This window comes from Python bivittatus, unplaced genomic scaffold, assembly GCF_059951505.1.
Source record: "Python bivittatus isolate LINGU-HERP-01145 unplaced genomic scaffold, Pbiv_v1 ctg000340_np1212, whole genome shotgun sequence".
Taxonomy (NCBI): Eukaryota; Metazoa; Chordata; class Lepidosauria; order Squamata; family Pythonidae; genus Python; species Python bivittatus.
In genome coordinates this window covers 30,712,884-30,740,113 of record NW_028277056.1, presented here as the reverse complement: position 1 = coordinate 30,740,113, position 27,230 = coordinate 30,712,884, and the positions used below count along the sequence as shown (strand labels likewise).

Here is a 27,230-nt window from a genome sequence, read left to right as displayed (position 1 = left end):
AAAATCTGCTATTCCTAAGGATGCTTCCTTCACATTTGCACAGCACTGGCACAAGCGGCTTCATTTACTCATAGTTTCCTAAGATGAAAAAGCATCTTACAACTTTCATTAGCTTGTTTGACCATCATAAATAATACAGAGTGAATGGAATCGTGTACATCTCTTCTGATCCTAAGACACAACACATGCATATTTTCATGGAGAGGAAAGTATACTCCTGAATGCAAGTGAACACATTCCATCCCACGCTCTCAATGCCACTCCAGATGTTTTCAAATTCTTTGATGACAGATGATCATCTGTCATTTTTACCATTTTAAAGAAGTTTTATCCCTTTATGACCTCATCTGTGCGTTATCATTTGCTTTTCTTTGATCAACTGACTCTAGACCTTTTAAGGGCAGCATTACTTAACTTAGGACAATCTAGCCCCTTAATGTAGACAGCATGGCTTAGGTTCCATAAGCCTATCAGGAAAAAATGTATGCATGGTTGCTTGTGGTTGGATTGACAGACATACAGTATATCTATCACTCCAGCCAAAAACATCAAAGTACACAAGTAGTGAGCCCTGAATAACTGTAGCCACATTATGCTCAACCTGGCCCAAGCATTTTATTTTGCTTTTTGTTATTCCAAACTGTAAATAGGCATGACATTACATTGCATAAAAACCCCAGTGTTAAATAAGAACATAAAACAACTTTGTTGAATTTGGCTAAGGGCATCTGTAGCTCCCACAGCAGCAGGAGCAGGAGGTAGAGATGAAACATGTGTTAAGCAAGTACAAAAGACTAAAAGTTGGTTATGACATTGCAGCATACCCTCTCTTAGGCTAGAGGTGGAAGAGGGTGCAACTTGGAGCCAAGAAAATGTTTAGGGAGCAAGGAGAGGCTTGCTTGAGCAGAGAGAGAGGCAGGAAGTCTCGGTGAAAAGAATGGATTGTTTGGGGTCCATGGTAGGAACTACGTTTTTCTTGCTTAGAGGAGGAGAGAGAAGGAACCAAACTGCAAACCAAAAATCTCTAGGAGCCAACAACAGCTAAGAGGAAATGCTCCTAAAATTTGAATTGAAGGTTGTAATAAAAGGGAGTCAGGAATCAGACAAAACAAACCAGCCGTAGAACTGAGTTAGGGCAATCTCTCCTCTCTGAAATAAAGTAAAAGCTGTAAGCAAGAATTTGCAATAAAATTCCTTTATACTTAAGGTAGGCTGGTCTGCTTTGTGAATTCTGATACTTTGGAGATGTGTGCTGATTGTTTCCAGAAATGGCCTCTTTTGTCTACCTCACTGCCTACCATCTTCTTTCATTACTTTAGTTTGTCAGAAGTTTGTGGTATTTTATTCAAACTCATTTGTGTAAGTTTTGTTCCATCTTAAGCTCTTTCATCTCAAAGCCTACCAATCTTGGATCTGTGTCCAATCTCCCCGTAGCACTGATATTCGAGATCCTGTTTGTGATTTTATCAGCACTAAATTCTTACAGCATTCCATATTCAATTGTAATTGTCTTGCCCAACTGCCCAATATTTGGTAACGTAAACTAAAAATAAATTTACTTTTCACTTTTTATTATTTGTAATAAAATTAAGTTTTAAACTTTTGTTTTTATTTTCTCAAAAGGAGATAGGAATGCTGTTCTCTGGTCACGTACCTCAAAGCTACGAGGATCAGGAAGTGATGCTACAAAGTTTGATTTTCATTGTTGTTGTTCCTGCTGCTGCTGCTGCTGCTGATGATGATGATGATGATTTTGGGGCAAATAGGTTGTTCAGGCTATGAGAGCTCCTGAAGTTGGTGTTAAAGGGATGGAGCCTGGTCAAGGCATGTCCTCCCTCCAGGAAGATGGGTGGTGGCATCAGCAAGTTTTGTTTACTCCAGAAGCTGTGACAAGGCAGGGATAGAAGAGCACACTCTCCTCTGGCTGTTCTCTACAATATTTATATCAATTTATTTTGCTATTGATACATTTTTGGAAATGCAACTTGAATGAGTTACCCTAATTTTCTTTCAGCATAAATCAGGATATTCCAAGCGGGCAAAAATATTGAAATCTACTCTTTCTTGGTTATTTAGGTAACAGGGTATGTGTGTGTGTGTGTGTGTGTGTGTGTGTGTACACACATACATACATATATATGACTCTCTGTTTCTAACTGCTATTAAGTATAAAAGGAAACAGATGGGGCTTAGTTCAGAAATGTTATTGGAAGAGTTGTTCAAACTCTTTGGTCATTTAGCCTGAAGTCTGATGATGATGATGATGATGATGATGATGATGATGATGAGTTGAGCAGTTCTTTAAAATCAAATTTAAAAACATGTTATTTTGTTTTTTAATCTATGGCAATGATAGGGGTAATGCTAACAGCTAGCATGAAAGAACAATCCACATGTCCATTAATAATGGCATATAAAAAACAAACTCTTTAATAAGATATCATCTCTGAAATTAATACAATGTATAATATTACAATTATGAAATATATCTCTTACTGAACTCATTCTCCTGATTTCTATATAAAGCCTAGAAAATCAATGAGCCACTAGGGAGAATTGTAAATGTATGGTTATATTGGTTATATACTGCATGAGTATTTTGCCCTGGTGTCACTGGCCAGGAGAAATGTTTTATAAGATGAGACAGTCTCCCCTCATCTTGTCATTCAGTTTAATAACATCCTGAAAGCAGATCAGAAGGTAAAAGAAGTTCAAGAGAGATTGAACCAGGAACTGGGAGCCACTATCCCTTTTTCTCTCAGGCTAACCTATCTCATAGGATGTTCTGAGGCAGATTCAGGGAGACCTTCATGTACATTCCCTGAACTCTCAGAATAAAAATTATTCCTCTTGAAGTTGAAAATGCCCTCAGAATGTTTAAAGGGAAGAGAAACATGAGTTATAAATGTTGACAATGTATATCTCCTTCAATGCAGAAGTTACATCATCACTGAAAAAATTACATTTAATTTCAATCTTCAAAATGAGATGCCTCAGAGTTTTTAAAATAAAGTTTTTGTTTTGTTTTTTGCTTTTCAGTTGGATGCCCAGTTTTTTTTATTTTGTTCTTTTAAGCATCATTCCAAATAGCTTTCTTTGAAGAAAAGAAAAATGTGTTCGTTATATAAACGAAAATGAAGACTCATCTGGATAAAATAATTATTGTTCTCATTTCTTAAAATGAAGCTGCCCCACATCTGTTTCTTAATTCTTTGTAAACTATTTGTAATGAGGCAAGTAGACAAATATAACTCACCTACTACATTTTTGCCAGCAATATTCTCCTTAAAAATACCCTTTGTTTGAAAGGTTCAGGATTTTAGTCTCTTTTCAGAGTTACCTTGGAGTTGCCTTCTCTTTATGGAGCTTCATTTAATTATTTGATGGCTATTGAACTTTCCAAAGCTATAATATTCCTAAAAAAGGATTTAGAAGGATAGAATAGAATATTGTGAAATAACTAACTAAATAAATAAAATAACTAATATTGAAATTATTTTCAGTACTTTTAAAAACAACTTTTCAAATCACTAAATGGCTTTAGTTAAATAATATTTAACACATAATATTTGCTCCTGCAAATTCTTCATACTATTCTTCAGCATCCCTCCCTGAGTTGTTTAATCTTATTACAGGGCTAGGGTTAGTTATTGATTTACCCAGACTCATAATCCTGGGTAATTTTAACCTCCACTCTCTGGGCTCAGAGATGGCTCAAGAATTTATGGACATTGTGACAACCATGGGTTCATTCCAGCTCTTCTCTGGCTGAGCCCAAGTAGCTGGCCATGCATTAGATCTGGCCTTTACCTCAGAGCAAATGAGATGTGGTCTGGCTCCAGGGGACATTTCCATCAGTTGCTTGCCATGGACAGATCACTTCCACTAATCTCTGCAGGGAGGGTGGCCTGATTAAGATGGATTATCCCAGACATTTGATGGTACCAGAAAGTTCCAGATGGGACTTGGAAATTAATGCAGCAATCCAGAAGGCACTTTTGTTGAACATCTTTTCAGCCTCTGAAACCTAGAGGCAGCCAGGACACTAGACAGGATTGCTCTATAGTGGTCGCTCTCTGCCCATAGATCTTGACCAGTTACTTGGTTTTCCTGGACCCATGGCAGTCTGCATTCAGCTGAAGAATGACAAGTTACCTGGAACAACATTGGCCAAGAACAAGAATCAAGTATGATTTGACATGGTATGAGCTCAGGTTTGAGATTACTTTATGGCAATGTGGGCATTGGAGCAGAATACTTTTCTGCCCTTATTGTGTTTCTGGAATCTTAGCCAGCTGCTCTATTTAGAGTGTCCTGGACCCTTTTAGGAAAGTGGATGGACAGGCTCTTTTTAAATGGCACAGGTCATGCCTTGTGATGTTACCTGGGAGATTTTTGAGTCTGTAAATCTCAAGGAAATGGATGGAGTTTTTTGTGACCTTAGCTCTGCCATTTGGGTATTGTATATCTATCATACCTGGATTGTGAAAACAGCCAAGGAAGGGACTATGAGTTGGATTCACATTATAGTCAAACTTTGTTTGGGGTAGGGGATGTTTAAGCATGTCGGAAATAGGCACTGATCTAATAAACCTGGTCTGGATCCAGTGGAAACAAATTACTTCTGTCCTGGAGAATGCTGTACAGAAAGGTTGGGGTGGAGGGATACAGAAGGGTCTGCAGGATATGGATTATCTGGACCCATGGCAGTCTGTATTCAGGCCCAGGTATATGACAGAAATGTAATTGGTCACTCTCATGAAGGACCTGTGATAGGACGTGGTTAAAGAGATTGCAACCATCCTTATCCTTGTAGATCTCTCAGCAGCCTTTGATACTGTTGATCACAGTATCCTTCTGAATGACCTGCAAAGGTTTGGAACTGGAGGCATAATTTTACTATGGTTCCAGTTATATCTAAATCAGTGGATCTGTTTAATGATGTCAAGGGGGGAGAGGTCAGTCCTCAGATGCTCCATTATGGTGTTCTATAGATCTAGATCCTCTCCCTTATTCTGTTCAACACTTACATGAAACTCCTGGCACAGGTCATCCATAGGTTCAGGATGAGGTATCATCAAAATGTTGATGATACCCAGTTGTACTGTATATCTGTATCTCAGACCAAATGAGAGGTGCAGTAGATGTGCTGCCCAGGGTCTGGAGGCTGCCAGAATAAAGCTAGGGAGAAACAAGCTCAGACTGTTCAAGCGAGATGAAGTGGATGTTAATTCAGAAGCCCACTGGCTCAGAAGAGACCGTCCCTCAGTTGTAAAGGAGATGGGGAGAATTATACTTTGAGACTTGCAGGATTGATGTCAGCCTTACCAGGTGGAACAGACAAGAAACATGACCAGATGAGCTACGACCAGATGAGCTAAAACACACCCAGATTTGCTAATTCTACTTTATTGTAAGGCTACATTAAGATAATCTTGCAAGTCTGAAAGTGCAATTCTCCCCCTGTCTTCTTTACACCCCGAGGGTCTCTTCTGAGCCTCTTCCCCCACCCACTATCCAGCTGGGACTATGCTGTCTCTTATCTGACTGTTCCCTAGGCAGCATCTCTGGGCCCAGTCTCCCAAGGTCATTTCCACATACCATTACACAAAGCCATAACTAGGAGTCTTCCTGAATACATAGTTCCTGTTAAAGTAGCAGGAAGAATTTATATTGATTGATTGATTGATTGATTGATTGATTGATCATATTTATATAGCTGCCCATCTCTCATAAGAGTAACTCTAGGCAGCATATAGCACAAGGAGTTCATGGCTTTCAGAGCATTTGCTCAGGTTCAGATGTGTATCAGTTGTGCACTTATCTGGCATGGATGCACTGAGAACATTTACTCATGCCCTTGCTATTTCTTGTTTAGATTACAGTAATTTGTTCTACATGGAGCTGCCTTGAAGTTGACCCAGAGACCTCACCTAGTCTAAAAGGCAATGGCCAACAGGTTTACCGGTCGGTCTTTATTGTCATAGTGCTGCTGTGAGTTATCAATATGTTTCCAAGTGCAATTCCTGGTGTTGGTTGCTTCCTTTAAAGCAGGCTTGGTGCTTTAAAGATAATCTTCACTTTGAAAGCATTACATTAAAAAAATGGCTGTTCCATAGAAATCTTATGCTGAGTCTGGTTTGGATTGGATATTCCTTCCAATAAAGAATGACTTCAGTTGAAATATATCTTCACAGATTATGACATATGATTGGGACTTGTGTATGGACCATAAGTTATCTTAGAAGTTTCACTGATGAGTCCTATTTAAGCAGATGTGATTCAGGTGTTAGACTAGGAGCAGGGTGACCTGGGTTCTAGTCCACCCCCAGCCATGGAAACTCCCTGGGAGTTTTTGGGATAGTCATCCTCACTCAACCCAACCTATCTCACAGGGTGATTGTTGACAGAAAAAAATAAGAAGATGGAGCACTAGTTATATAGTGAACCACTGTAAGCAGTAAATATATTTCCTTATGTGACCCCTTCTATATCTAGGATTCTGTAATTCTATATTTTGGTGGCTGGACTAAGCAGGGGATTGATTTTGATAACCTAAATGGCATTCCAATTCTATGGTTCTATGCAATATGAAACAAGGACATGCTAGATGCATCAAAGGTAAGGAATATTGACAGCAGCACTGAATTTAGAAGAACAACTGAGAACAGGACCAGAGCAACTAAATGAGACATTCAGCTTTCCTGAGCAAGGATAAAGGCTATCTGACCAAATCTTTCACTGGGTTTGATGGAGTGCATGCAGTCCATGCCTTCAAAAGGCAACGCTGGATCACAATCGTGTGCAGACAAATATCAGATATTGTGACATGCGATCACAATGGCTGCATCAGTGTGAGCCATTTGTACAGCTATGTTTGCTAGTTAACACATGGTCTGCATAAAAGTCTGAAAAGTCTCTGGCAGACCCATGGGCCTGGAAGGAATTTGATCCAAAAAGTAGAATTCAAACACTGATTTTTTGGATATTAAAGTATTTGATCAGCAATCATGTTTTTGTCTAGAATGCCGACTGAACTGTGTCTCTGTTTTTTCAGGGAATATTTTATCTCATGCCAATGCAGACAGTCCAACCTTCACTCTCTGATTTTAGAGATGGTGCTTTGTATGCAGAGAGAACTATTGGTAAACTATTCTGTCATTCCGTAATTTTTATTTTGGCACAACTGCTCATATTGCCTTTTATTTATTCTCTGCCAGTAGCAGGCGCCATGAGATCACGCAGTTGAGAACTGGTCGTTTTGTATCAACCCACTTGAACATTCAGGAAATGGGATATGAAAGGAGCTCTGATGGAACTCTGGTGTGCCTTCATGAACCTGTTCCATTAATATTTGCTGATAGTCTTTTCCATGCTATTTGATCCTTGTCTGTAGTACTCCAAGATTGCTTAATTGAGTATTCTTTTTATTCAATAAAATAAAGTAAAACTCAGTTTCTTCCACACTTAATGCTAGCATATGAGAAGTAAGACTAGCAAGTATCTATTTTATATGCAGATGGAATTTCTCATATAGGAGAACATTCAAATATGTAAATATGAAAGTTTTATTGAGTTAAGTCTCATTGGACTTCAGAGTAGACAAGCATTGAGCTGCTCTGTTGATCTCCTACTTGCATTATGATTTGACAATTCACATAACTTACAATACTTTAGGTCCTACTCTCAGATTTTTTTAGCAACATGGAAAGCAAACAGAAATCTTTCTCCTTTTGAGTCTTCCAACAGTTGTTAATATTTGTCAGTATTAACTGGCCTTTATCAAATAATGATAAGGTTTTAGTCTGATTTAGGATTCACTGCCAGCAGAATGTAAGCTTATCATAAGTGATGAGAAAATAATTTTTGGGGGACCAGCAGTACCAGGTACCCAGTTCAAAAGAGTTTTGTGAAATGTATTATCTTAGGCTGTGAGCCTGAGCCAATTGTAGCTTGTACATACTTGTTTCATCGTTTTCTAACATTCAGGATAATTAAGGGATGATAGCAAATTGCAGAGAAGAGCAACAAATGATTAATTAAGTTAAAAGGACCAGGTCTGTTTAGCTTAAAGAGGAGAAGGCTAAGAGAAGACATAATAGCAGCCTTCCAATACTTGAAGGCTGTCACAGAGAAGAAGGTGTGGATTTATTCTCCCTAGTGCCCCAGGGTAGTACAGAACTAGTGGGAGGAAGCTTTACAGAGGAAGATCTACACTCAGAATGAAGAATTTCCTGATTGTGAGAGCTATTAAGCAATGAAACAGTCTGCTTCCTGGAGCCATGGGTCTTCCATCACTGGAGGGTTTCTAACAAAGATCGGACAGCTAGTGTCTAGGATGAACTAAGGATTCCTGCCCTGGGCAGGAGGTTTGACTAGAAGGCCTTAAAGATCTTTCCAACCCTATGATTCAATGATTCAGTTAAATTAGTGCACCATATATGTATTGTGGCTAAAAAAGTACTTGACAAACTGCCAGGCACCAGAAAAAGAAACTCTTTGCTTAATACTTGTACAGACTATATTTGGCTTGGTGAATCATGTTGTTCAGGACTGTGTTACAGAATGTACATGCTGGATTGATTCAGCATGAATCATGGCATAAAGTATCTTCCTGGACTCTGTTCATACGTGGGTTGTGCTTTCTTGATTGGGGAAGCAAACCTGAAGAATCTAACATTGTGTAATATTCATGGAATTAAGCTCTAATTAAGCAATAACAAAAACTGCTGTCTATGGAATCTACTTATCCTTTCTTATTTTTCAGTAAAAATTAGGCTTGTATGGCTGTTTATAAAATTTCTTTTTAAATTACATGTTCTGCAACAACAATACAGAAGATATGTTGATTTATGCTGATATGCTGAAGATATGTTGATTAAAGGAAAGGAATAGTATTTTCCCCTTGTTATATAGTCTTATGACATATTCCAGGGGGAAAAAAAATTCATTTAGTGATTTCCTTTGAAATTAAGCTCCAAATCTAAAGAAAGTTAGTTGCAATAAAATTGTCCATTGATTTGTTCTAAAGATATAAAATGGTGAGTTATATGTTTAGGTTGTAATCATGCATTACTCCCAAATCATTGTCGCTGCTTTCAGGCAGCAGGGTCAGTTAATTTTCAGTGGTACCTGAAAAAAAAAAACAGGGAACACATTTCTGATGTTGGAGTTCTGGAGCAAGGGGCGAACTCTTGTCTGATTTTGCCTCCCAGCTCCTCAGCTGCCCCTCCTTTAGCACAAAGTGAGTAGGACCTGTCATTTTTTTAAAAGGCATTTTTTAAAATGCCTTTGAAAATAGATTGTTGCTATTGAATCTGATTTGTATAAAGTCAATTTCAAACCAATTCTCAGCCATTTACATCCATGAAAACAAACTAAAGTCATAATAAAATGTTAAAAGTAATCAGATAATTAATGAAGCCAATATCACACCCTTCCAAGGAATGGTGTGCAAACAGACATTAAATTCTTGTCATTTTCCCCAACCCTTTGTTATGCACAGTCCAGTAAAGGTGGTTACTCCGGCCAAGGCCAGAGACGGGAAAAGTTGGAAAGCAGCTGGGTGGAATTTGCAAGGAGCAAGGACTAGCAGAAGGAAGTTGCCAAGGAGATTCTTGCATTCTCTCAGAGGAGAAGCGTAAAGGCATTCACTCAGAAGCCATTGGGAGAAGGGTGAAGGGAGAGAGGGAGAGGGAGAGAGAGAGAGAGAGAAATGGTGTTGTATGTTTGGAAGAACAAGTGCTATTCTATCATTGGCTCAGTTGCAGAATAATAAAAGGCAAGGTGTTAAACAGAGATAAATAATCAAGGAGGAGTGAGAACAGAAGAGGTGAACCAGAGAACTCAGTGTTCAGGCTGATAAAGCTCTTGTTAAGTACACATAAACTTTCCATATTAAAAACCGAAATCTCATTAAAATGAGTTAGATTAAAACAAGATAGAAAAAGAACAAATATTTAGAAATGTAAAGGGATGAAGTTTAAATGTGATACTGATAGGAAATAATTAGAGGAGGACAGCCTTGTTAGTCTATAATGGCAAAAAATCAGGAGGGTTGTGCCACCTTTTCTAACTAACAAAGGTTATTAAAAGGCATAAGATTTTGGGAACTGCAGCACATTTCATCAGATACATAGACTGGCTAAACCAATGTGGGATTTATATTGGGGTGAGGTGTAGGGGAAAGAGGAGAAGTTGGTTATGCAGGTGCAGATTATGTGAAAGACAGATTACAAGAACCTCAATTAAAAATAATAATATATTACTTTGTTCTAAAAATAGGAAACTGCTGTCCTTAGTATGTGAACATCTTAAGTATTTTGTATATATTTGTACTTGAAAACCCTTTTTGTAATAAAAGGCTGGTCTCTGCTTGGTTGCCATCATCTTTTATAAACAAGAATCTATAGCATATGTAGTGCTAACAATGATTCAAGAATTTTGATTTATCACATAGCTTTGATTGATTGGCTGAATACCTTTAAATGAATTTGTATGGTTTCCAGGTTTCACTGATCATGCCCATTGAATCTGTAGAAGCAAAGAGATTTCTTCTTCTAGGATATTCATAAGACATTAGGGGTAAGCACCTCATTTTCAGCCTATCATCTCAATTTAGCCATAGCTCTTTAGAGTGGGTCCAGTGCATTCATTTTTATTGATTCTATATTTGTGTGATCCAGATGATGAATCCCAAAAGTTTAAGCAAGATTGTAGTGACCTTCCCCAAGAAACAAAGAAGAACCTACTGCCAGTACTAATAATATGGACTCCTTTATAAAATAAGATCTTGCTTTGCTATTTTTGATAAAATACTTGTATGTGTGCTGGTCTATGACCATAATAAAGATTTGATTTGATTTAATTTACCTATATGGCTAGAATGTTTGCAAAACAGTTGGGCCCACAAATTAAATTGTTTCATAAAATTAAGTAGAATATAAGCTCAAGCTTACAGAAATAAATTTACCTACAGTATGAAGTCAATGGCTAGATTCAGCCTTTTTCATTCATCAGAACATCTTTACCAAAGAGACATTTGGTAAAGAAATCTACTTAGCATTCTCATCTCAGATACCACATAAGAAGATATTGAACACAAGACATATAGTAAAGCTTAAAAATAGTACAGCCACAAACACCAACTAGCACTTAGAAGACATGACAAAAACTCCTTAATCTCACAACACATGGACACTCAACCACAGTTTCAACTGGGAAACTATTAACATTTTAGATCAAGCCAAATCCAAAAATGCTAAGGAATTCCTTTGGCATTCAGACAAATCAGCCATAAATAAACACAGAGGGATAAACCACATTTAAAAGGGACAATAAAAAACCTAGGAAGGAAACAAAAAGACTAGAATGTATCCCCTCCGGCAGCCAACACTCAGATCAAAGTAGGGATCAACACCAGACAAACAATCAGGCAGAAAAGCAATGTTCTAATCAAGGAACCACTAAGGAAGAAACCTGCCAAAACTGGCAGGGCAAGCTTATAAATAGAGAAACTGTAGTGAGAAGGTAGAGAAGGATAGCTATAAATATTCAAGCAGGTGGTCCATATATACTCTCTCCCCAACGATCTACTCTACAATGAACACTCTTGAAACTTTTTGGTTTCAGCCCCAAAAGTGCATTCAGGAATGTATAACTAACTGCTTTGGCTAGGATGACTATACTGATTTTATTTGGAATTTTCTCTCTGCGTGATCGTTGTCTGTTTCCTTTTCCTTCCCTGATGGAACTGACGTCATTATTTTAATTTGCTGTAGTGGAGAATATATGTAGCAAGAGGCTAAGGTGTTGGGTTCTTGGTATTTTCTGAGCTTGCTTCTCTTCCTGTAGATGTTTCATTATCAAGCTAGGTAATATCAGTTCATGGAGACTGGTTTTTTTTTCTTTTTCTTTTTTTTAATCTTATTTATCTGACGCTGGTTCCTTCTTATCTGAATATTGGTTAAAAGATCTGTGATGAGGAAGTATGTGTTTAGGTCTGTTTGCCTCTTTCTTTGACCTTGGTTGCTTCCTTTCTTGAATGGCTTGTGGCTGGAGCTTACCTCAATGTGTCTGCGAATGGCTGATTTGTCAGAGTGTCATGCCCTCTAAGAATGCTGTTGCATTTTTGGATCTGGCTTCTCTAAGATGTCTCCAGTTTGCCAACTGAAATTGTGATTGAACTTGTCAGTGGGTTGTGAAATTAAGAAGTTTTCATCACGTCTTCCGAATGCCAGTTGATGTTTATGGATGTATTCTCTCAGTTATCAGTCTGGTTGCCCCACATATGGTTTTCACAGTTTTTCAGTGTATGTTGTAAATTAGTCCTGTTCATCTTCTTTGGCTGTTGGATCTTTGGGTTTGGGCTTAGTTTTTCATTCAATTGGATTTAACTTCTATTAAAATTTTCCCACACACGAGACTGCATAGTTACAATGCTACATTTCAGAATTCACTAGTACTATATTTCTGGACTTTGGACAAGATACAAAGTATCTTTCTTTTTATTTTCCAGGATCTGGCTAAAGGGGAAGTCCTTGCATTTTTTGCAGAAATAAATGGGACAAGCAATCCATCTTCTTTAATCATATAATATCACCAAAAGAATGCCAACTTCAACATATATCTGAAAATTATTATGAAGTAGTTGATTGAGGCTGTAGAACTGGACTACACTACTGGGGTTGTAACATTCTGAATATATTTCAATATTATAATAACAATAACAGGGGGAAAAAAGATTAGCACAGTATTTTCCACACTTGCTCATTTATTATATGCAGGGAATATTTTTATGTGGCAACATTCCAAAATATGTTGACTTGTATAGAATAACTTTTAGAATATATATGGAGTATATTTCAAAATGTGATTTGAAATACAGTCCAGAATGTTGTTATATTAGTATAGTATCTGATTCTATATGTTATTTTTATATATATAATTTTTATTTAAAGTTTTAATAGCAATAATAACTAATACAAACTGAAATAGAACAGAGAAAATGAAAAAGAGAGAAATAACAGAAAAAGCTAAAAGTGCAATAAGAGGGAAAAAAAGGTAGAAAAAAGTAGAAAAAAAGAGAAAGATATAAAGATATAAAGAAGTAGCTTCCGATATTCTTTACAGCAGTTATAAGTACAATTATATCTTAATCTCTCTCTCTAAAGTTAGATCATGACACTTTTCTTTCTATACTCTATCCTAATTATCAAAACCATAAATCACAAGTTCATTTTTTTCATTTTTACACAAAAAGTCCATAAGGGGTTTCCAGTCACCAGTAAATGTAGATATTGTCCTTCCTCTAATCAAAGAAGCCAGTTTGTCCATCTCAGCAAGTACTGTCAGTTTCACCAACCATTCCTCCATGGTGGATAATGTCAAATATTTCCATCTTTGTGCTTATAGTAATCTCGCAGCAGTAATCATATATTGAAATAATCTTCCATGGCTTCTTAATAACTTTTTATCCATCAATTCTAAAAGGAAAAGTTCTGGCTTCAACTGAATATTAATTTTTAAAATCCTCTGTATCAATGTATATATTTGAATCCATTTTTTTTTTTTTTTAGCTTTTTAACATGTCCACCAAGCATGATAAAATGTCTCTTCATGTTGTTCACATTTCCAACATGTATTTGAAATGCCTTTATACATTCTAGATAATTTCTCTGGCATCATGTACCAACAATACATCATTTTATAAAAATTCTCTTTAAGATCATAACATAATATAAATTTCAGTCCTTTCAACTACATATTTTCCCATTGATCCATCTGCATATTATAACCAAATTTCTTACTCCATTTTATCATACATTCTGTAACCTGTTTTTCCTCTGTTTCAAATTTCAACAAAAGTCTATATTTTTTAGCAATTACATGTTCATCATAGGTACACAATTATACTTCAAATTGTACAAATTGTTAGTAAAAAATTGATCCATACCATAAGTCTTTTAATATATTTTAAATCTTTCTGATAACTATAAATGGGAAAATCATTAATAACTATATCCTTCTGTCATTAGTTGCTCTCTTGATTTAATTTTATATTCCCCTTGATAATTTTCCAATAATTCCTGGTACGTTAACCATTTGTCTTTGCCTGCTATTTCTCTTCTATGGAATGCTTCCTGTGGTGAGATCTACAGAGGTGTTTTTGGCACAGCCTGGGTTTATATCTATTCCATATTCTCAATGTGGCATATCTAATGATTTTTAAAATACATATTAATTTTATCTTTATTGTACCTTAGGTATCCATGCAATCCAAAACTCAGGTCATGGCCTTCTAACTCTAAAAGTCTCTTGTTTCTAAGCAACACCCATTATTTTATCCAGACAAGCTGCAAAATCAATTTTAAATCCAGTAAACCCAATCTTCCTCTTTCTTTTGCATCTTGTAACACTTTATATTTAACTCATAGTTTTTTCCCTTGCCATACAAATTTAGATGTATCTTTTTGCTATTGTTTGAATGGTACATCAGTTGTCAAAACAGGTATTGTCTGAAACAAAAGCATCATTCTAGGCAAAACATTCATTTTTATCACAGAAATTCTCCCCAACAATGACAATTTTAATTTCTCCCATGTCCTTCTTAACATGTCCTTCTTAACATGTCCTTCTTAATTCCATTCCATGTCTTAACATAGTTATTTTCAAATAACATATAATTCATATTTGTCATAATAATATCCAATTATTTTACTTTTTTCTCAATCTAAAACCAGTTTTCTCTATCAGTTTTATTTGATCTTCTAATTTCATATTTTTTGTTAACATTTTCGTCTTCTGATTGTTAATCTTAAAACCTGCTAGCATGCCAAAATCCATTAATTTTCCTATTAATTTTCCTATTCCCTCTAGCAGATCTTCCAAAACTAACACCAGGTCATTCTCAAAAGCCCTTAACTTACAAGTTTCTTTTTAAACCTTAATTGTTAAATTAAGTTAAATATAAAGTGTTACAAGATACAAAAAAAAAGAGGAAGATTGGGTTTACAGGATTTAAAATTTATTTTGCAGCTTGTCTGGATAAAATAATGGGCATTGCTTAGAAACAAGAGACTTTTAGAATTAGAAGGCCATAACCTGAGTTTTGGATTGCATGGATACCTAAGGTACAATAAAGCTAAAATTAAACAATCCTTTAATTGTCTCAACTTGTCTTATGTCTCTATTCAGTAGCTCAAGAACTAAAATGAACAAGAGTGGAGACAGTGGGCTTCCTTGTCTTGTCCCTTTTTTGAATCTTACAAGGTTTTGTTAGTTCTCCTTTCTGTGAAATATAAATCAATCTTACCCGTTTAATAAAATTATCTCCAAGATACATATGTTCCAGATCTCTAAACAAGAAAATCCAGATCAAATTGTCAAAAGCCTTCTCTGCATCTAAGAATATCAATGCAGCTTGTTTTTCATTATGTTGCTCCAAAATATCCAAAATGTTTCTAATATTATCTCGTAATTGACTTTTAGGTAAAAGCCCACATTGATCTTCATGAATAAAGTCTTGTAAAATTATTTTCAACCTTTCAGCCAAAATCAGGTAAACAATTTATACTCATTATTCAATAAAAATACTGGCTGATAATTTCTTGTTAAAGTCAAGTCTTGGGCCTTTTTAGGTATTAATGCTATATTAGCCTCTTTCCAGCTTTCAGGAATCTTTCCATTCTGTAAAATAATATTCATTGTTGTTGTAAAGGTTGTAAAAACTCAACCTCAAAACATTATAGTTAGAAGCCGGCAGCCCCCCTGGACCAGGTGCCTTTTCTGTTTTAGTCTTTTTAATAGCTTCACACATTTCCCTTATTGTTATAGGTCACTCAAAATTTGTCTTTGATTCTCTGTAATCTTCAATAAATTCTGTTTATGTAAATAGTCACCCACTTTTCTGAGGAAATTTCTCCATAAGTATTATTATATACAGTAGAATAATACTGATGAAACACTTTTCCCATGACATGGGTGGGAAAACTAAATAATAATGCTATATAAATAAATAAACCTGCTACTTCTGAGCAAATGTGCCAAGCACAACCTGTGCATCACCAACATGATGTTCAGATTTGCAAACAAGTACAAAACTTCCTGGATGCATCCCAGGTCCAAACAATGTCACCTACTTGACTATGTCATAGTATGTCAGTGCAACCTTAGAAATGTCACCATCACCCAAGCCATGAAAGGGGCTGAGGGCTAGACAGATCACAGTCTGGTCTGGTCGGTCCTCAACCTGCACATTGTCCCTTTATATCATAAGCAACCATGGACTGTCAAAAATCATTCAACTTCAGCAGATTGCAACACCAAGGCCAAGGTCAATCTTACCAAGATGTACCTAATTAAAAACTCTCCGGCAATTTACCCCTTGGATAGGAATCTGTTCTGAAAAGTGGATGCAATTTAAAGATGTCATCATGTAGACTGCAACAATTGTACTTGGACTGAAAACCCGGGTGCATCAAGACTGGTTTGATGAAAACCTCGAGACCATTTCAGCAACCCTCCAGGCCAAAAACAAGGCCTATGCAGTCTGGCAGAATAATCCATCGTCTGTCTCAAAGAAAGATAAGTTTAAGCACTTGCAGTCCAAAGTACAGATAAAACTGCAAGATATGCAGGACAAGTGGTGGCAGAGAAAGGCTAAGCAGGTAAAAAACTATGCAGACGTGCATGTCACCAGAGAGTTCTTCAGTGCCATAAAGTCAGTTTATGGTCCTTCTAAATCAGGATGCTCCCCCCTGTTGACATCTAATGGGTCAAGCCTGATCAAAGACCAGGAAGGACTGAAAAACTGCTGGACTGAACACTTTTCCAACCTATTCAATAGGCCATCCACAGTTGATTTTGATGCCTTACAGCAGATTCCTCAGCTGCCAGTCTTGGATGCCCTAGACCTGCCTCCCTCTACTGAAGAGATCAAGAAAGCGATCTCGCAGATGAACTCAAATAAAGCAACAGGACAGGATGGTATTCCTGCTGAGATCTATAAAGCACTAGACCCAACTGCCTTACAGGTGTTTCAAGATATCTTGGAAGACATTTGGTTCACAGAGGAGATGCCTGACAACTTCCATGATTGTGGCTCTCTACAAAAATAAAGGAAGCAAATCAGACTGTGGAAACTACAAGGGTATCTCATTTCTGTTCATTGCAGGCAAGTTCTTTGCCCACATTCTACTGAACAGACTTGTCACTGTCTTGGAAAGGACCTCCCAGAAGCGCAGTGTGGCTTTTGGCCAGAATGGAATACAGCAGACACGATATTTACTGTGAAGCAAGAACAGAAGTGCATTGAGCAGAACAAGCCTCTTTATTCTGTCTTTGTTGACCTGGCAAAGGCATTTGACACTATAAACAGGGAGGCTCTCTGGATCATCTTGAGACATTATGGATGCCCGAGGAAATTTGTGAAGTTGATTCAGCTACTCCACAACAAATTGACAGGAAGCATGTTGTCATGTGCTGTCCAGGGTCTGAAGGAGGGAGTGTACATCAGATATCGATTGGACAACTGTCTCTTTTACCTTCGCTGCTTGAACAAATGGATGAAGTGCCTCCGTACAGTCATCCAAGAAACCCTCTTTGCTTATGACTATGTACTCCTGGCACACAAAGACATGATCTTCAGTTGATGCTGAACAAATTCTCAGATGCTTCTATGCTCTTCAGTGTATCAGCCTGAACAAGACTGAAGTACTTTACCAGCCTGTGCCAAATACCAACCCTGTAGAACCAAAAATCACTGTTGACAACACCCAGATGACAAAGTAAACAGCTTCAAATACTTGGGAAGCATCATCTTGAGCAATGGGTCTTTGGACAAAGAAATTTCCTCCAGGATCATCAAGGCCAGCCAGGCACTGGGGTAACTGCATACTAGAGTGCTCAATCAACACAATACCCATATCTCCACAAAGCTTAAAATCTACAGAGTTGTGGTTATCCCTTCTCTCCTATATGGATGTGAGTCCTAGACTCTGTGCCAAAGACACATCAAACAACTGGAGAAATTTCGCATGCACACTCTCCACTCCACCTTTGGCATTCGTTGGCAAGACCATGTCTCCACCCTGGAGGTCTTGGATCATGCAGAGTCCACCAGCATTGAGTCCCTGATTATCAGAGCCCAGATGTGGTGGGTGGGACATGCCATCAGAATGGATGACCACTGTATGCCTCACCAGGTGCTCTATAGTGTACTGGAGTCTGGGAAGAGACCTCGAGGTTGACCACACAAGCACTACGCCACTGTGACATCCAGCCAAGGAGACTAGAAGCTGCAGCTGTTGACAGAACCTGCTGGGGAGCCCTGTGCTATGAAGCCTCCACCAGCTTTGAAGACAGGCGCCACCAAAAATTGATATAAAACTGTGAGCAGCGACACAGAATAACACCTAGTTACTACAACAATGGCTTCTAGTGCTCCCATTGTGCTAGACTCTACACTTCCACTGGGACTGCAGAGCCACCTCCGTGTCCACAGATAAACTCCACAACAGTGTGTCTTCTTCGAACTTGAAGGGCTACCATATGTATTCTGAGAACCTGCTCCATGTGACTCTTTCAAATAAAATTCAGGGGATATATATTAGTAGCAGGGCCTTTAGAATAATAGAATACTGTATGCTTTGTAGAATATCCTCCTGAGGGTAACACAGAAAGCTTCAGCACTGTCTGTGTCTCCAATATCTAATGAAACCCTACTTTTTAAGGCCTTTGAGTCGAACGATTGGCTAGCCCAAGGTATGTTGCCTCCTGTGATGAAGGAAAGCAAAGTCTCCCAGACATATAATTGTATAAAATAAAAACCAGCTGGATCAGCATTTAACAGGATACATTTCTCTTCTGTACACTATTGATGGATTAGTGACCTCTCCTGAACTTGAAGGAAGTGAACCTCTTAGAGGATGCAGTTTGAAAGTTGTGATGTAGACATAGCTTGTTCTCCAATGCTTCCCCACCCAGCCTAAACATCTGCTGCCTCCTGACCATCACATCTGTCCTTATGATAAGGCTAGCTCCTGTTTAGTGTTTTACTATACGTTGTTTTGATTTTGAACTCCTGTTGGTTTTAAATTTGTTCTTCTTGTTGTATTACACTGTGTTTACTTCTCAGCTATATAGTTTGTGCCTTATTATTTTAATATTTTTTTTAAAAAAAGAAAAACAAATTGAGTTTGATTTCATACTAGTATTTTATTTATTCTCTTTTGTGCCTGGCCTTTCCACTGTAAGAGAAATAAGGTAGGTACCAAATAAGAAAATGAAAAACAATATGAAACAAATATATTTTATAAAATAAACACTAGTTAAAAATAAATAGCACCTAAAATAATCAATCAAATTTATAGGTTTGACTAAAGAGGATGAGTTTGTCAATTTTCCTAAAGATGGAAACAAGTGTCTAGCTGATCTGATCAATCTGCACAGGAAAAAAAAAATGAGTACAGATAGTCCTTGTTGAGTTACTGCCTTGTTTAATGACTACAGTTATGACAGTGTTAAAAAAGTAACTTTACAACCAATCCTCACATTTACGACCTTTGCAGGTCTGTAAAGCAAAGTAAGAATACAAGCACAGTCACAGTTGCACTTAGCAACTGCTTTACTTAATGACCAAATTGCCACTCCCAATTGTGGTCACTAAATGTTCCACTTTAAACAGATGGAAGTTCTTGTCTCATCAGATGTCTGCCCATATCCTCAAAACCTGGAAAGAATTCAACTTAAGAGGACAAGCAGTTAAGAAGTGCTAGAGTATGTAGGGAGTACATATAATGTCTCACAATACTTTGGCCCAACTTTGGAGTCCAAATGATATCCCCTTCTTTTAATCAACATGAGAATAAATAGAAAAGGTGAAGATTCAGTCCTGAACTTGGAGTAGATAGATAGAAAAGGATTTTCTGACTCAAAATTATTACTCAAAATTATTACAGTGCTATCAAATTGGCTGGCAGTATAAAAGCATTAGTGGACATTTACAGCAGTCAAAAAGAGTAGTTAAAGGACTGTTCCCCCTTTGTGATGGTTCCCATTCTGAGAGAGAAAGAATGTTCCCCCGGGGTGTGATTTAAGTTTCTCTTGCCTTTTTCCAGACATTAGATTCAAAGCTGTCTCTGAAAACTCTCCATAATAAATAAGCTTCTTCTTGCATTTTAATTATCACTTTTACAAGAAAAGTTGCTGAGTAAAGGCTAATATGGAGAGGGAAGTGCAGCTATTCATGAGAGGAATTATTCTTAACACCATCAAATGCAGCTATTGATACTCATGGCAACTAGCCATCAATTCTGGCCTTAGATTCTGGACCCATGAAAATAAAATTAATTGTAGTAAGCTAGTGTTATCAGGACAAGACAAGGTGAGACACGTCGTCATTCAAATGATTTTTACCACACTAGTCATTTGTTGTTGTTGTTTTTGTGAGAAGCATGAGAGAAACTAGAAAAGAGTAAAGGAGAGAGAGAGAGAGAGATTGAGACTGAGATTATTTGGGGAGAGTAGCTGAATCTCTTATGGCTCTGATATTTCATCATTTCCAGAATTGCTTTCATTTACTTTCATGCTTGTGATTCTAAATACATGTGGATTATAGAATCAGTTGTCTCTATTTGATAGAGAAAATGAAATTTACAAAGAGAGAGTTCACAAATCCTGAGGATTAATTTTTGTGAGCTGAAATTTTCACTTTCAGAACTCATTACCCCCATGTGAATTGTTCAGCTAGACTATGTGGCTTTCTTACTCATGTGTCAACACCAGTTTTATAGACAGACAATGCGTATACATTGTTAAATTTAGAGAAGAGGGGTAAGATAACAATAAATGAAGTGCAGATTATTCCTGACATAATGTCCAGACATACCTTTTGGTCTTTTCTATCCTGTGCTAAAGGGTTCAGTCTTTTCACCTATTCATAAACTTTACTGTATTATGCTCTTTGATACAGTCCATGCTAGATTTTCTTGAGCATTTTATGGTAATGAGATGGTTCATCTGAATATTTTCCATCCTGTTTGCAGGCAGTAAAATTAGAGAAGGCATTTTGCTAAATATTCTTAATTGAGAAAGAATGGAACACAAACACTGTTATAAGAACATTTCTCAGGAATTTTCTTCTGAGAATTTCTGATTATTACAAAATGAAGTTAAATTGCTTATCCTAACTGATGAAAGATAAATGAAAGAAATAGTGTAGTTGAACAATGCATTATTACAACTGAATTCATATTCCAATTTTTTTTGGAATCAATAAACTTGGAGAAGAAGCATTTTGGCAAATCTTTCCTAGAAAGTAAGACAGAAGATGAGAAGGCTGGGAAAATAAATCTTAGTAAAAAATTATCAGATTTTTTTTTCCCTTGTGAATTTTTTTCCTCCTTCTAAAAAAGACATAACACAAGGGGAAGAGGCAAAGTGAGCCTGTAAGTTTAATTTCTAAGATCCCCTTTAGTTCAGTGTGATCCTATGCATTCATCTGCTTCCATGTTAATTGACATGGAAAAGAGTTTACAGTCGGGTTCCTATTTATAATGATTAATACTGAAAGAAACTATACTACAATCAGTCAAGGTTTCTTGAAGTTAAACAAGATGCAACCACTGCAACAGCTTCCAGTTTTTTACTTCTTAAAGAAAACATCACTAGGGATTCTCATTACTGTTTTTTATATCAGCAATTGTTCCTTTTTAATGATCAGAATAATATTCTATGTTCCAAATAGGTGTTTTTACAAAAGAGTACACACACATTATATTTATTCATTAATTTCTTCTCCATTCTTGCATATGCAAAAGTTGGTTAACTAATTTCCTTACTCTTCCCTACTACTTTAAAATAATGCATGAAATGGACAATTGCAAGATAAATTTACACAGTGTTATTCTATTTTCTTCGTAAGATCTTTTGCTGCTAGTATCTGTTGGTGATATCCTGAATGAAATTTAGCCATCAAAAAATACTCTTGAAATGATTTCTTGAACTTTGTCACAAGGAAGTTAGTGGGGACAGCCATGGCTTCTCCTAGATAAGTGGGCTCTAGACTTGTAAATCAAAGGATATTGTGTCCATATTCCATCTTTCCCTCCTTAATGGTTTGGGTGCATGTAAGAAAAAAAAAGATGGAAAACCATAGAAAAAGTAGAAATAGTACAAAGAAAGATGAATCTGGGTCCTCCCCAGAAAATCCACAGTGAAGCAGGGGTTTACAGAATGAAAATTTCAACTGGAAGAAGCAAAATAACTATTCACTGAAGGGTATGAGAGACCATCCTCAGTGTACCCTGTTCTAGGTAAGGCCTCAGTTGGTATACCAGCTGTTGTTGGGCAGAAGGTCTTGGCTATGGTCCCCATCTACTTTTCTAGCAAGGGTTGTAAGTCAGCAGATCTTCCATACTGCAAATCCACTCTATCTGGGGGAGCATAACCCCATCAAGAATCATAGTTGATAATTTTCTGGAATCAACCACTCCATGTTGCTGGTGTTGAATCTGAGTTTGTTTCTCCCATTCAATCCCTGCCAACATTTAGACACAGGGTCATGACTTCTGCTGCATCTTCTATTAAGCCTGAGTGAAGAAATGTAAGTGGGTACCATTCACATATTGATAACTCATCCTATACTGATGGGTGAGTTCTCCACAGACCTTCATGATAGATAGCAAACAAGATTGAAGAAGGTAAAGACCCACGCATCCCATACTGGAGCAGTTGAGAGCCTAACCTCTCCCGTCCCCCCCTCCACACACACACAAGTGCAATCACTGACTAGATCCACACAGTCAGGTAGAAGCAGAACTACTGTAAAAGAGTGCTTCCCACTTGTAACCCTCCCAGGAGACCCAGAAGAATACTACTTGAAGGCCACAGAGAACTCTAGCAGAACAAGGATGATTTTACTCCCACCATCCAAGTCCTGCTATTAGTCATCTGTGAAAGCAACCAATGCAGTTCTGTCCCATGTGAAGGGCTGCAGGTCAGTTGCAATGGATCGAGATAATCTGCATTCTCCAGAGTTCTTTGTAATCGCATTTCCACCGCTTCTCAACAATCTCCTCCTAAAAGAGGGGGTTGAATATAGAACAGTAGTTGTCTATTAACACTGGATCCAAACAGCCTCTTGACTCTTCAAGAATTGAACAGAAAACAGGAAAACCAAAACCAAATACAAAAGCTAAAATTAAGTCAATATAAATATCAAGTTTATTTACATAAATATGGTATTTATATACCAAAATTATATTACTTGGTATATATTATTAAATACAACAATAACGCTAAGTTTTAATATATGCAAGTTAATAGCAAATTTTTAAGTCTTCAGTTCATGATCTGTCTATTTTAGGATTACAATAGTTTTGTAGCTAATTTTGAGCAAAATCATGTTACAGAAGTTGATTGCAACTACATCTCCTGGGGAATATATCTGTAAAAATCTGCTTGTTGTAGCACTGGCCTTAAAACATTGATTATGTAATCAACAAGAGACGAGAATTAATGAATGCTACACACTGTATTGAAACTATTTTGGCGAGCTTTCTGTTAGCCTGAACATCATGCCTGCTTTAAATTATTGTTTCTCTAAAAAGAATGAATGGAATTGTTTTCTTTGCCTGTCTCTCAAGCTCCTTTGACCCATCTTGGAAAAATGATCAATAGAGTTGTGTATTTCCTTGCTATCTTACAAGATTTCATTTAGTGCTTAAAATGGGCTAAAATTTTGGTTACAATATACAAATAGAACAGTGGGAGAATATGTGGTTGAGAGGACTGAAATTTACATCTTATTATAATCGTAGCATACAACGAGCATACAACATAGCATATAATAAAGAGAATTTTTATGAAATGATGTATCATTGGTATATGTCACTGGAAAAAATGTCTAGAATATATAAAGACACTTCAAATTTATGCTGGAAATGTAAACAACAAGAGGGGACATTTTATTATGCTTGGATGTGCAGAAAAACTAGAAACGTTTGGACTCAATTACATATATTAATACAGAAGATTTTAAAGATTAATATACAATTGAAACCAGAGATCTTTTTTGGAACTAATGGATAAACAGTTGGAGAAAAAAATGGAAGCAATGGAGGCAAATATGTGTAGCTCAGGGTTGAACTGTGGAGTCCTTGGAGTTCTCTGAGCTTGGTTCTTTTCTTGCAAACATTTCATTACCCAGCTAGGGAACATCTTCAGTGCTAAAATGGGATGAGGTTTGCTCTCTATTTATCTGCTGTGGCGTGCCTTGCCAGTGCTGGTGGGGGTGGGGGTTCTGTTTTGCTCTTCTGGTAGTTCCTTGATTAGTGTATGTTAACTGCTTGATTGTGTGCCTGGTGGTGACCTTTGCTTATCTGGGTGATGATTGCTGGAGATGATTGCTGGTGATTGAATGCTGGTGAGGCGATCTTCTGGTCTTTTGTCTCTTTTGAATAGTATGTAGATGCAGCCGGATAATGAAACATTTGCAAGAAAAGAACCAATCTCAGAGAACCCCAAGGACTCCACAAAAAAATGGAACTTTATTTTTATTAAGTTATTTCATAACTTCAGTGAGATTATTATATGCACAAAGGTGGAAACATTTGACATTGCCCAACAGTGGAGGAATGGATAGTGAAGATGATGAAAATTGCTGAGATGCCAAATTGACAGCTTTGATTAGAGAAAAGATATTGCTTAATGCTGACTGGAAACCCCTTATTGACTTTTTGTGTGAAACAGAAAATAATGAAATTATGTTATATGGTTTTGATGATTAGAAAAAAAAATTATAGAAAAAATGTAAGTAATGCTGTAGCCATAGAGTAAGAGGTTAATTTACATTTGTACTTATAACTGTTGTAAAAGAAAATCGGAAGTCAGTTCTTTATATTTTCTTTCTCTTTTTTTCTAAACTTTTGGCTTTGTCTTTTTCTTATACCTTTTTTTTTAACACTCTCTTTATTCTAAATATTAGTTCTTGTTAGTTTTTATCTTTCTTCTTTAAAACTTTATTGAAGATGAATTTAATAAATATCCATGTGTGTGTGGCATTGAGTGGTAGGCTTTCCTGTAGTCAATCCAGGCTGTGCTCAGATTGGTCTGCCTAGAACTTGAATACCTGGTGCTATACAAAGTCAACAGGATACTAAGGACCTTCCTCAAGAACTCAATGGGACTGTGGAAGACAACACTGGAAGTCAACTCAAGACAGCTCAGACAAGTGGCCACCAAGTGTGGCATATACCAAGATGATGCACTGTCCCTGTTGCTGTTCTGCATAGGCTTGAATCCCCTCAGCCAGATAATCACAAGGACTGGATATGGGTACAAATTCAACTACTATCAGCCACCTCCTCTACATGGATGACATCAAGTTGTATGCTATGAGTGAACGAGACATCAACTAACTGCTCCACCTGACATGGATCTACAATGAGGGCACTGGGATGTCATTCAGACTGGAGAAGTGTGGCTGGATGGTAGTAAAGGGAGGGAAGGTAATTAAGACTGATGGGATCGAACTACCAGTGGGCCACATAACAGACATAGAGACCAGCTACAAGTACCTTGGTATCCCACAGTCACATGGGAACCACGATGAGGAAGCAAGAAAGACAGCAACATCCAAGTACCACCAAAGGCTAAGACAGGTCCTGAAGAGCCAGCTCAATGGGAAAAACAAGATCCATGCCATCAACATGTGCACCCTGCCAGTCATCAAATACAGTGCCGGTATAGTGAGCTGGCCAAAGGAGGACATGGAGGCTGCCTATGTGAAGACCTGGAAGCACCTCACAATGTACCGAGATTTCTACTCCAAGTCCAACACCCAGAAACTGTATGGGCAGGGTCTGGTGAGTGTCAAAGCCACTGTCCTGGATGAAACCCAAAGCATCCAGGAGTACATCAGTAAGATGGCACCCAAAGATGAACTGCTGAGACAGCAGCAGACATGGGAGGAAGTTCAAGCAGAGGAAGTGCCATGACATGACAAGACCGTGCATGTATCATCGACAGATAGCTGAGGTGGCTGACATTGGGAAATCCTATCAGTAGCTGGAAAGGGCCAGACTAAAAGACAGCACTGAGGCACTGATCATAGCAGCACAAGAAAAGGCACTAAGCACCAGATCCATAGAAGCAGGGGTCTACCACACTAGACAGGACCCAAAGTGCAGATTGTGCAGAGAGGCCAACACTTAGTGGCAGGGTGTAAGATACAGGCAGGAACAGCATATACTGAACAGCACAATCAAGTAGCTGGCTTTGTATACAGGAACATCTGCATAGTGTATGGGCTAGACCCTCCCAAGTCCAGATGAGAGATTCCACAGAAAGTAATGGAGAATAACAGGGCTAAGATCCTGTGGGACTTCCAGATTCAGACAGACAGGCAGATACCGGCCAATCAACCAGACATTGTGGTAGTAGACAAGGACCAGAAGACAGTGGTGATGATAGAGGTAGTGGTGCCAAGTGACAGCAGCTTCAGGAAGAAGGAGTATGAGAAGCTGGAGGAGTACCAAGGCCTGAAGGAGGAAGTAGAGAGGATGTGGAAAGTAAAGGCCAAAGTGGTCCCAGTGGTGGTAGGAGCACTCATGGCAGTGACTCCTAAGCTCGGAGCTCCAACAGATCCCAGGAACAACATCAGAGCTCTCTGTCCAGAAGAGTACAGTGCTAGGAACAGCTAAGATACTGTGCAGAACCCTCAAACTCCCAGGCCTCTGGTAGAGGACCCGAGATTGAGGAAGACACATACACCCATAGGGGTGAGTGGGGAATTTATATATATTCATTTAGTGCTGAACAGAGTATCTGCACAGGCTAGAGGATTCCATCTTGCCACTGAGATGTTGGAGTTTAAATTTTCATAAGGAATTTGATATTCATTGTTTCTCATATTTATGGGTGATTAAATATTTTTCATAGAAGACACTCGGGAAGAATAATTGGCATTAAAAACACTACTTATTTGACTCGTACTCTGGTGACATCAAAAATTGAATAAGATCCTCTAATTAGTATGCAGCTCTTGAAAAGCTTTCATATACAATACCAGCTGCATCACTCTTATTCACATAATACTAGAAGACTGAAAGAAGTCCACCTTTAAAAAAGCCATTCTGATCTTTTCTAAGCAAGACTTATCCTTCTATATAAATAAGCAATATGATGCTGATCAGCCCACAGATACCATTTTGGCATATGCCAGGCTTCCT

General features: G+C 37.6%; 1 protein-coding gene across 1 annotated transcript in view; it reads left to right on the top strand.

The window, feature by feature from the left end:
- Positions 1-27,230, top strand: part of COL8A1 (collagen type VIII alpha 1 chain) — a 186,695-nt gene that overhangs the window by 537 nt on the left and 158,928 nt on the right. The window lies entirely within an intron of this gene.